Here is a 12,540-nt window from a genome sequence, read left to right on the forward strand (position 1 = left end):
ATAATTTACGTGTACGCCTTTAAATGGTAATCAACTAACGTTTTGTTATGGCTGCTTGAAAAACTAATTTCATCTTTACTTTAACACATACTTCCATTCAGTATATTTTCGTTCCTCTTCTGCGTTGTCAGTGTTTACGCTTCATGCTGTGAACGTGATATTTATTGTTGTGGCCTGCAACACTGCACGTGGCTTTTCTGCTTTTGATCTCCTGCAATCGGTTGTTCGCTCTTGGTAATGTCAAATCATCTAATATTTCTTTGAAGAGTCATGGAAACAGTTTCCAAATGGAACGGGATGGTACAGTGGGATCCATGAGTATTACCGTGCAAATTGACCATGACTATTTTCATTAATTTTCCTCTTGCATCCTAGGTGTTTTTAAGCGATTGATTTTTATGTATGTTGGTGTAGAAGTTGTCAACAGCTTGTTTTGAGCTTTCTTTTCATTCTTGTAGCTCTTATTGGGTCACGAACATGGTGATGGACAATTTGCACGGTAATACTCATGGATCCCACTGTACTAGCTAAACTTCTGAATAAGTTTTCTAAGACTGCAAGCATTTTTACTAATCCTGATAAAATTGAAAAGTCCTGGGGGGAGAACGAGATAAGTCAACAATCATGAAATCAAATTAGAGTCATGTTATTTTCAGAACATATCGCGAGTCTAGCTATTGGCGAGCCCAACTTAAGAGTTCAGTATTTTACTTTTGTGGTCACTACCCCCAAAACGAGCGTTGTTATCAGAAAGGAAAATCGTTAACAGTAGAAGAGAAAATAATAAATATGCAATAAGCACAGAGAATGTAAGGTTTTGCTGGTCTACGCCTTATTTTTCAATTCAAACCATTCAATAAAGACGTATTACTTTATTGTGTTTACCGTAGTTTGGGGGGTTAAAAATAGCAGCCTGCTGGCTGTTGCCTTTCGCTGCAAACACGTGCTCGGAAGAGAGAAGGGGCGGGGAATGTCTAGGCAAAAGGACCAAGAGCGAGCCTACCATCAAGTAGACCGACCGTGAGGAAGAGGGTAAGCGATAGGTGCTGGTTTGAGATGATGTTAGTGACTCGCTTTTTGATTGGAAGCTTCGGGAGTTTTGACTCGCTCCCAAGGTGCAAATGCATAATAGGCAGAGATGTTACAGAATAAATCTCATTCTACTGTTCTGCCACTTAACACAGTTTCCCAATGTATCTGTGTGACCCCTAAAATACTACGTCTTTCATATACTCAGAGATACATAATCAGATAGTGCATAATGTATCCGCTGGCCTTCGGGGAGGACGGGTTGGCACGACAACCTACGACGTCATGGGTTGCGTGTTCGAATCCCTATGTATGGGTGTTTATTGTGAGTGTACCTTCATCCGTTTCATCAAATCATCACTCATCCTCAACGTCGCGATCACCCAAAACAGGCAGAAAAGCGCCGGTAACTAAAAAAAATTAAATTGAATTGTGAACATATTAGTGCAAACACCTAGTTTTCCAGAAATAACTTATCTGGTTTTTCTTGGAACTAGAGAATTTGATTCTGATTAGTGGTTTTAAAATTTGTTATCTGACTGTCCAAATATTCTTGATGTACGAATAGTCTCTGGTTTCTGGAACAGCATTGGAACAAACTGCCCAACGAAGGGTGTAAATTAATGGGGGGGCGGGAAGACGCGGCCCCCTCCACGTCACTAGACCAAGTATCCATGTCAACAAGGGCTAATTTTCGTAGGGGATGATTCTAACATCCACGCGATAACAATATAGCAGATAGTATGACACACCTGACTGGCAAAACTGATGTGTACCGTGTATTTTTCAAGATTCACGCATTGTTGTTGTTGTCTGAGTAATGTGATGGGAAACGTACAAAGGACGGCTAGCATCACAATAAATCTTCACAGAAGCGGACAGAGCTGATGAAATTGTGGAGGCCAGCGAGCGCTCCATGCGGTGCGAAGTTCCCGCCTGCACCTCAAGGCCAGGAAGAAGAAGTCGGTGAGCCACTGGCGTTAAGAGGTAAAATAAGTTCTAAGGTGGAAGGCCCCATCCTTTTCAGGGAACCACGTCCTGTTTCTTCTGCCATGATCACTCTTCTCCTTTCCGCCCCTCGTACAGTCACGGACAGTTCTGGGTTGGAACAATCCCATTAACTTTCAATGGAAATATTACAACTCAGTAGTATCCGTGACTGTACAACGCTATGGTACCACGGCTCGCTTTGCAGTCCGCGACAGCGCTCTTTCACAAATACGGCTGGTTTACAAGAACTTCTTTATAAAGTTTCTACATGGAATCAAAGGTTTTTAATGTGATAATATAATCAGTGCAATCAATAAAGTACCTGTTTTCACTTGCACCATCAGTAGTACGGATCTTACTTTAAACCAGTGGTTGTCAAACTTTTTTCTCATTGTACCCCTTTAGTCGTAAGTAAACGTCTAATGTACCCCTACCATAGCTTTTACTCCGAAAAGTGGGTTTTGGGGGAATTTTTTGGCTGCCTGATTGGTGGAAAGTTTTTTATATGTTGCAGGCGGTTATCTGCAATAGAGCAGTATGGCATTTGAACTGTATATGGAAAGATGGTAAATCTTACGTTTATTGTTTTATTGAGTGTTCCTACGTTTACAATCTTTTATGATTAGTTACAAAAATAAAAATGTGAAACATATGTATGCTAAGAAGTATATATAAAAAACTAATTTTCAAATATTTTTCCAGTTATTGAAGTAAAATTAAAGATCAAAATTAAGTTTGTAAACAAGCTGTGAAGCACAATTTTGGAGTTTTTAAAATTGTAAATCCACAGAGTTTCTAGTGAGAAGGATGTGCCTGACAGGTTTTTTTTTTTGGTCTGGTTGTGCACTTGAAACTTTCAAGCGGAGATTCGGCTCCAAATTTAGTCTATTATAGATTTCGAGCGAGTATTAGTCTGCTTTACACACCTGCAGCAAGAAATGTTGTCGTGTGGGTATTCTCGATCGCGTACCTCCTTCAAGTCGTTTTTGTACCCTTGGAGATACGCGTACCACAGTTTCGGAACCACCGCTTTAAACTATGTATATGTACAGTTCCGATTAGCCTTTATGTACGGTCACCGGCAATAAAAATGGAAACCTAGATTCTAGAACACTGGCTTTCCTGCAATGGATTGTGTGTGTTCCCTAACTCAACGGCGAGGAGCAGACTTCAATAGCAACTTTTCGCCTGAGAGTTAGGCAACACACACACAACGCATTGCAGGGAAGCCAGTATTTCAGGATCTGGGTGCCCAATTTTTATTGCCGGTCACTGTACATAAAGTGGACTTGAAAATAGCAAACCAACTTCTTCGTTTAGCTATTCATACCTATGTAGTTTGAAGATTTTATCACTGGTACGATGTAATTTATAATATTGATGACTTAGCACTACGTTGTTGTCGTAGCTCTTGCTTTCTCCTTTTCGATGCAAATATTTGTGTTGAAATCAATATTTACTGAACTGTGAAAACATTTGCAATAAGTAAACAAATTGCTAGTACATATTTCTATCAGAAAGAGAATAGGTTGTATTTCATATTTATATTGTATGCATATGTACACACACAAACACTTACGCCGAGGTTGTTAATTCGATTGGATTACAATGAAACGTTCGCTTAGTTTTCCATAACTAGTAAACAAATGGTAGTAAACTGTATCTAAATCAATCTAATTTGAGTGTTGGGTCCATGAGGAGGAAATTTTTTATTGGTCGTTGGTTTTATACTGTTACTATGCCTAATAGTTAGTCTTATATTTCTTGATATCCGTGATAACTAAATTAATATGTAGATTTAAGATTGCGTTCAAATAGAAGACCAGGAAACAAGTGAAGACCGTTCTTTTTTGTGCACGCCTAACTTCACAAATAACCTTCGGCTCTTAATATACTTAACGTATATATCCAGACGTCGAAGTAAAATGAGCACTTTTATGCTGTTTTTTTTTTTTTTTTAGTTTTGGAGCGAATTGGCAAAATTTCTGTTTCTATGAGTGGGCTTGCTTGCTTGTTGATTGTTTCTGAGCTCAAAATAATTCAGAGGAGATTAATTTAGTGTGCTCACGTAATGCACTTTTTCCTGTGATTGTCGCAAGAGTGTGGAACCATATTTTCAAGTGTTGATTCAAAGACCTGCGTGCTGTGAGCCAAGGAAGTTTAGGAACCACCTGTCTTTCTAAGGAAGGGATTTATTATATCGAACAAGAAAAGAATTTCGGCAGCATTATGACCTTTGGCGTGAAGAAATCGAATCACAGACCATACTCCTCAAGTTCGGGGATTGTTTAATCGCTCAGCCATTTAAATACTCTCTAGCTCACAGGATAACAAACAGCTGACAAGCGAAAATATGATTGCTGGATCTCCAATGGGCCACTTAATGTTACTGCCCATGCGCGATTTGATCATTGTTGCCAATCACTTTTTATGAATAATACGCCCTTTGTTTTGGAATGCGCCTCGCAGATAGGCTTTTGAATAAGATTATATGTACACGGGCGTCTGGAAAGGAGGGGCAACCTGTTAGATGCAGTAAATCAATTTCACTTAATTTGTATGCCGACCAGTGCTCGAAGTGGAAATTCCTAGTTGGGGAATGCTTTTCAAAGCATTCCCCAGCATCAGGCGAAACCAGGGTTTGCTCAGTAGCTCAGTTAGTAGAGCAATGACACAGTATACACCAGAGACTCGGGTTCGAATCCTGGACGAACCTGCATTTGTACTTTAATGCGAACTTGTTTCCATGTCCCACGGCATATTCTCAGAATTAAAGAACAGTCACGCAAAACATCCTCTGGAACTAAAATTTCTCCGTTAATTTTCGAAGATTATTTATAGTTATAACTTAGACCTCGGATTTTTAGGTTCTAAAAAATGTGTTTTTAGGTTCCTAAAATAGGCTCTAAAAATCCTAAAATAGGTTCTAAAAACCTTAAATTAGCCTCGAAAAATCCTGAAATAGGTTGCAAAAAGACTTAATTTGGTACAAAATTCCTTAAAAATACTGATTAGATACAATCGTTAAAAACAAAATTTCACAAGAACCGTAATAACCAAATATTAATTTTCTAAACAAATTTTAATTTCTTTATCATTTTCAAGATTATCTACAAATTATATAATACTGCACTTGTACTGTTAGAGAAAGTTACTTGTTGGTATGAAAAATGAACTACGTATGTATAATTTGCTGCAAAATATCAGGGTGGCTACTCACTTGGAATTCCTTGAATTCCGGGAATTATGCGTGAATTATTTGCTCTGGAAATTATTCATGAATTTTGGCAAGATATGAAAAAAGGTACAACCGGATGTTTTCTCTAGTCCTATTTTTTCTCCGTAGACGTGAAAAATTGAAACTTTTATTAATCCAAATCTCATTAAATTTATACATGTTTATAAATGCCCTGAGGAAAGTTTATTTATTTTATTTTTTAGGAAGAAAAAGAAAGCTACATGGAAAATAAAACAAAATTTTCTCAATCCGTTAACTTTGTGAGTGTATTTTGCAGAACAATCTATCTGACAGACGGAAGATATTACAAAAAAATATATCTTGAAGTTGATTAGGTAAATATTTTGGTACATTGGAATCATACAAACCCTTTACATTGGTAATATTTTTATGTGTGGAAGGGAGGGTGAGTCGGTAATACGTAAGGTTGGAATAGAGAAAACATCTGCTTGTATCCTTGAATTTTTGGAAAGTTCGCCTTGAAAACCAGGAATTATACTTGAATTTTTTCATGGTCCTATTGACCACCATGAATCATTTTGCGTTATCCACACTCAAACTCCACCTTTTGTCTGTGAGGATCATTTCATGTGCTGAAAATTATATTTCAACAGAAACATAGTCAGTAGTGCGATTGTAGTCAAGGGGTTCCGGGTTCGATACCCGGTGGAGGCACATAGTGTTTCGGATCCCACTTTAAACTGTAGGTCCAGTCCCGATTAGCCTTACTGTGCATAAAGTGGAATTAAAACCCAAATCAATCAACCAATTTAAGCAAATTTGAATGCTGAAACATTACTTCGGAAGCCGTGAATGCCAAAAAAGGACCAAACTGACACGAGAGTGAGCAAGGCTGCACTGATCAGAAGTTTGCACGTGGGACTGTGCAGGCAGTAGAGACGATTGGGTGCCAAAACTGAGAATGGAGAGAGAGAGAGGGGGGGGGACAAGAAGTTTACTTTATCTTAGTAGGCAAGGCTTGGTATTAAAAGTCTATAGTGCGGGGATAAAAAGTAGGGGGGGAACTGTCCCCTTTCACTGCCACTGTGTGCAGGTAACAGTGCGTCAGACATTTTGTTTTGTTTAGAGCTTTGATAAACATTATATACTTGGAGGGAGTGGAATCGTCAGGAAACATGTTTCAAACATGCCAGTCGTGGAATTATTTCGCCACCAAACCTAATAAATACCTCTGTGAGATATAAAATTCCTGTAAAACGTAAAAAAAATATAAAAACCTGAAAAGAGGTTTAATTTAGGCACATAAACCTAAAATAGGTTCTAAAAAGCAAAATCCGAGGTTTAGTTATAACTAAATTATAGTGAGTTTAACAGTACTAATAGTTTGAAGTCTTTAAAAAAAATTGCAGTGTATTTATGCTATTAGCCGTAAACCTAACACGAAAGCAATCTGCGCTTACTTCATGAGACGGAAGGACGAGACGCTTGGCCAAGAACGGAGTTTCAGAATTGTGCGATAATTGATATCCCTTTTTGACTGTGCAGGTACCAGTGGCACCAGACATTTTGTTTTGTTTCGAGCTTTGAAAAAAACATCATGAACTTGGCGAGAGGGAAAATGACAGGGAGTGCGTTTCAAATACGGAAGTCATTGAATTTTTTCGTCGGCAAACAGAGCAACTACCTCTGTGTGATATAAGAATCCTGTAAATCCTTAAAAATATACATAAAGACCTAAATAAAAGTTTAGGCGCATAAACCTACAATAGGTTCTGACAAGCAAGATGGGTTATTTTAGGAATTATAAATCTTCATCAGTTGTTGCGTTTTTTAATGAAACGCTGACGTAACTTATTTATCGGTAAAGGTAAAAATAGGTAAAAAATTCGGTCTGACTTTATGAGCATCCCTCGTATAACTAATGTTCGCCAGTAATATGCCATTCCTCCCGTTTATAACCAGCTGTCAATGTAAGATAGCAGAAATCCAAAATCAGTGTCCCACCCGAATTCCGGCCCCCAGTGGTCTTCGAGGTAAATGTTCCTTGCATTGAGAATTGTCCGCTCTATTAAGTTGACCCAGCCTCGAAGTCGCCTCTGTGAAGCAAATCCCGATTCAGGCAAACCTTGTTGCTAAGGTAACTACAGAATCTTACAAGTGGCTGCATCTCTTAGCAACGCAATAAATAGAGAGGTCCTAGAAGGTGGGGGCGGGGGGTGGAAGTTCATGATCGTTGCAGGCTTAGCAACCATACGAGTGTTTTTGCCCCATCCTCCCTTTGTTCTTGCTCTACATTCATCGATTTCGAAATGCGATATTGATCTTTACATATTGCCTTGGCCGTATGTAGAGCGCATGAAATGAACACAAGCAGTGAAAGGTTCAAAACAGTTGGTAAAATTTTACTTACAGTTTAGTTTGGGTTGCCTGCATATTTACACAGCCGACATAATTTCTTCAATTTCAATAATGTAAATGCCTTTACATTATTATGAATGTTTGTGTTGAATTTTTAAGTTCGCTTTATGCACAGATAGGTTATTCGGGACGTCCTACAGTTTAATGTGGGATCTGAATCCCGATGTGTCTCCATCGGCCCCCGTGTCGACAGTGTTACCACATCGGGGAGGTCCAATGTGATGAATATGTACAGTCATGGATGCTTCTAGGCTGTAAAGATTCCATTAGGGGTGTAAGGGGCAGGCCGTACCCAGGATTTTTTTGAGGGGGCCCAAAAATCTTACATATATAAAATTGTCATCAAATATATGTCAATTATTAAATAGTCATTTAATATCATTAATTAATTCATTTTTTATTTATATATATTTATGAACATATATAAACAAATTAATTTGCTTCATTTATAAACTAGCAAATTAATTCCTTTAACGACTGGTTCAAAATGTCAAGAAATTTGAAGATAGGTGAAATGTTTTTAATAAGTGTTAGATATTATTTAATTATTACTTTTTATTAAAAATGATAATTACATTTTCATACTTTTACTGTGTTATGTTTTTATAATGGTGTAACTCTATTAATGTTCTCTCGAAAGGAAACATTTCCTTATCAGAGTTGCAGCTAGAGATTTCAGTGCCCAGGACGAGAATGATTTTCGCACCCCCCTAACTAGATGTAGCTGGCATACTTAAACATTGTAAAAAATTTATGTACTTACTCTTTTCCGTTGAATCCGATGAAAAGGAAACTTGGCATTCAAGAAATGTGGCTAATGAAAAGACAGTTGGTTGAGCATCCCACACCATCTTCATTGAAGCAGTGTGTGTTATTGTTCACATCTGCAAAATCAATTGCAAATTAAAGATAACTAGATGGAGGGACAAAAATGAGAAACTTTAAGAAGACATAAGTTAATATTAAATTATCATGTAAGTGCTATGTTTTATTCCCGACGAAAGGAGGTGAGAAATGGAGATGAAATGATTGGTTGGTCTAATTTCTATGTTCCATGAGCCTAGGGTGACAATGACAACCACCTCCGCAGCTACGGCTCCATTTCTTGCTAGTCCAATTTGATATAATTTTAAAATCTTATCTATGACTGTAGACTGTAGGCTGTTACCAGCCTAAAGAGAGAGAGAGAAGAAGAGATGTATGCAACATTCACACACAGGCTGACATCATTCTTTGTTATTCCTTCTTTGTATGTGTTTATGATGTTATTGTTAGTAAAGTACTCGTATGTTTGAAGTCCAAACGAATTGCTTATCTTTGTTGTTACAACACAAACTCTTACCCTTCGAAAATTTTAAGAGGGGGGGAATTTTTAAGAGAACAAGATCGTTGTTGGGAAGGTGGGAGATCCCCCTTCCGCCATGGGCATAATGAAGAACATGTCTGAATGTTAATTAATCATCAAATCTGCAGTTCGTATAAAGTCAAAACAGGGAGTTAATATGGTGGGTGAACTGTCCTACCAAATTGGAACATTTAGTAGCTTCGCATAAATGGTTATAAAACTAAAATTACTAAATATAGTAGACTGCAGACTTCTGGATTCTGCCTTACTCCAGAGACAACCCATTTATTTATACAGTACAAGAAGAAAATCTAAATTCTTGCAAAATCTTAAAAAAAAAATATCCGTGTTATTTTGTTAGGTTTGCATCAAAATATTTCATGGCTCGAGGGGGTGCGCATGGCCCCCTTGGTCCCCTCCCCCGGGTACGGGCCTGGTAAGGGGTGACTCTGCGAATACATCTAATGTCAACCTCACTTCCACGTAGTACACCCCGGGAACTACAGTGTTTTAGGCCAACGAGACCCTGGCGTCTTGACCTACGGCCAGTATTATCCTCTGTAGTGTTGTGTGTTTTGTCTATATATGTGCCGAGTGACTCTTTAAAACTTCGGCTTTTAACATGGGTAAGGAGAGTTTAGTCCTCAGGGACAAGTGTTGATTTTACAGTAAGGGGCTGGACCCCGTATAATGTGACAGGTGCAAAATAACCAAAGTGTTGACGCCCCTCAAAATTTTATTTCAATCATTTAACGATTGAAAGTTAATGGGATTGTTACAACCCAGGAGAACCCATGACCCATTACGTATATGTAATTGTAAATTCTCTGAAATATGTATTTTACTCATAAGCATCCAATACGTCCTATTTTTGTCACACGGCACACATCCAGTGTGCAGTCCATTTCTATTCACATTCACACACGACCCAGCACATCAGGAGTGAGTGCTAAATGGCAGCGTTGATTCGGTGTCGCAGGTCATCGAGGTCTTTTGGTATGTGTGCTACCGGCTGGCTGGCAGAGGCGCAACCAAGAATTTTTGTCGACGGAGGGGCAAGTGCAGGATAAACGTACCAATAATAATAATAATAATGGAGTTATTATTATTACTAGTGGTGGTAGTATCAAAGATGTTATTATCCTCATAAGTTACGCAAAAAAGGTGGAAGAAGTCGGTGCTAAAGCATTTGTTTGGTCAAACGATTTGAAATATTTTTGAACACCGTCAATTTCACATTAGCTAATGATTGAAAACAAGCACACAAACTGTATTTTTGTACACATAACATGTATAACTTTGATGTACACTTCGCAACATCTTATTTGACGGCCCTGAAAAATTTCAAAGTCCGGAATTCGTAGATTTGGCAGCATAGCGCTTCAGAGCCAACTAAGAGTAGCCAACTTTGCAACATTTCTTCTTCGTGAATGAAAACGCTCGTGATTTTTTTTCATTCTTCCACATTCCATAAAGTAAAGATACCCTAAAGCAGTAATAAATTATATGAGTAAACAAAAAAATGTTAAGTAGAAATACGACTGTTGAAAATATTTAAATATTCTTCGTTCTGAATTTGAAAATAGGAAAATGTATGTGCATTGTGAAACACTGAACAGGTTCTCATCCACCTGGAAAGAATTGCAGTCACATTTGAATGCAAGAAGGCAAATTTATGTTTATTTTATGCGAAATGTTTAGTAAAGATACCTTGCACAATACCACACGATTCTGCAAAGTGTGTCTTTTCCTTGGTTCTTGGCGAAAAATGGTTAGAAACTCCGGCACGAAGTTGCTTCAAGTGAGATTAACGTGTTTTACTGAGTTTTCTGTTAGCAATCTCCTGGAGTAGTTGGTTAGATGACGACACTATCGTTTTTTTACTGTTTTCGTCAAGATCGAAACATCGTAGGTTCAAATCCCACCCTTTCCTTATTATTTTTTCCTTTTTATTTACCGAGTACGAAGTGTTCTAATATTATATGATATTACTGTAAATATTTATGCGATGCATGCTCAGTGGCGGCGATTGGGTTCCAAAACTGATGGTTCAAGGTGGGGGAGGGGGGGGCAAGGACAGTTCCTTTCCCTTGGTAGATAATGTTTAGCATAGTGCTGGGTCATCTGCCCCTCCACACTCCATAATCGTCGCCACTGTGCATGCCTCAAGTAATGCTTCTACTAATGTTTTTAATCTTTCAGTGATTGGCATGATTTTAGGAAATACTTTTCCTTTCATTCAGCTGTTATAAGTTAGCACATATTAAGAACTTACATGTCAACTTTCTCCATCCGGAAATGCTGGACATAAATCGCATAAATATCAACGGAAATATCCAAGGAACGTAGATAAGCATTCTCGTCCAAAGCCGTTTACTTTCCGAAAAAGATTTTGCAAAGAAGTAGGTTTGAACCAATGTGCATGGAATTTGATTTTCCATTCCATAAGCAAATGATCACCCTACACCACACGGTTCACGTAATTTTATGCACTCGGTTCGGATCCCACTTTAAACTGTAGGTCCAGTCCTGATTAGCCTTACTATGCATAAAGTTCACTTAAAACACCAAATCAGAGTGGGCCTTCTATGATACTGTAGTCGGCCAGCATCCGAAAATACAGTTCTGCTTCGCGTATACCAGAGTGTAATTTCATTTAATATTGTGACTAATTTTACTTTAAAAGTACAGATTAAAGCGATAATTGTGTCCAGAAAAAGAACCTCAAAGTAGATCTTCTCACAAAGTATTTTAATCCATTGCCAAACATTTCAGTTAAGAATAATATTATGCTTTTCCATTGACCGCATTTTCGATTCATGGTGAATTTGCTAAAAGGACCATGTTAAGAAATCTAAATATGTAAGTTTTACTAGTAAATGCATTTAAAATGCACGAAACAACAGGGGAGGAGAAAAATAAACCTCAAAAATAAGTAAAAACGCAACAAAACTGTTAAAAATACTGACAAATAAACTAAAAGCCAAAAAAGGTCGAAAAATGCAAAAAAAATGTAAAATAGAAAGTGTTTTCCGGTTCTAACTGAAGGGAAACGGACATGATATCAGGTTTAGCATTGTTTTTAAGGGTCAGAGAAGAAGTTGATTTTTCATCAACTTCCTGACCCTAATTAGTAATTATGACCATTGAAAAAGTTGAAGGTAGCTTACATAAAATTTTCTTGCTGAAGGATCGTATCGTCTCATATTCCACTTCATAATAAAGAAAAACGTGAAGTTCATATTTCGAAAATGACTTGCAGTTTTCCACCACTAAAATATGTTTCTCATAGTTTGAAGTTCGTTAGTATTATCTTTCAAGGTTTCCATTGTTTTAATTTCACACATATTTTATATTTCATACGTTCCTCTCTCTTTTCATACAGTCTTTGGAAAAAAGCTGAAGTTTCTTGTCAAACGGGATCTGGTTCAAATGACTCCTTTTCGCTCTCCTGTTCCTACTTTAAACAAACAACAAAATACTTCGTAACTAAACGATTGGTTGTTCAAAACACGGAATTATTACACAACTTACAAAATATGACAAAACGCCAATAGAC

At 37.7% G+C, this 12,540-nt stretch overlaps 1 protein-coding gene across 5 annotated transcripts in view; it reads left to right on the forward strand.

The window, feature by feature from the left end:
* The window catches only part of rdgA (retinal degeneration A), a 288,837-nt gene that overhangs the window by 14,983 nt on the left and 261,314 nt on the right, over positions 1 to 12,540 (forward strand). The window lies entirely within an intron of this gene.

This window comes from Lepisma saccharinum, chromosome 6 (genome assembly GCF_977018435.1).
Source record: "Lepisma saccharinum chromosome 6, izLepSacc3.1, whole genome shotgun sequence".
Lineage (NCBI taxonomy): Eukaryota > Metazoa > Arthropoda > Insecta > Zygentoma > Lepismatidae > Lepisma > Lepisma saccharinum.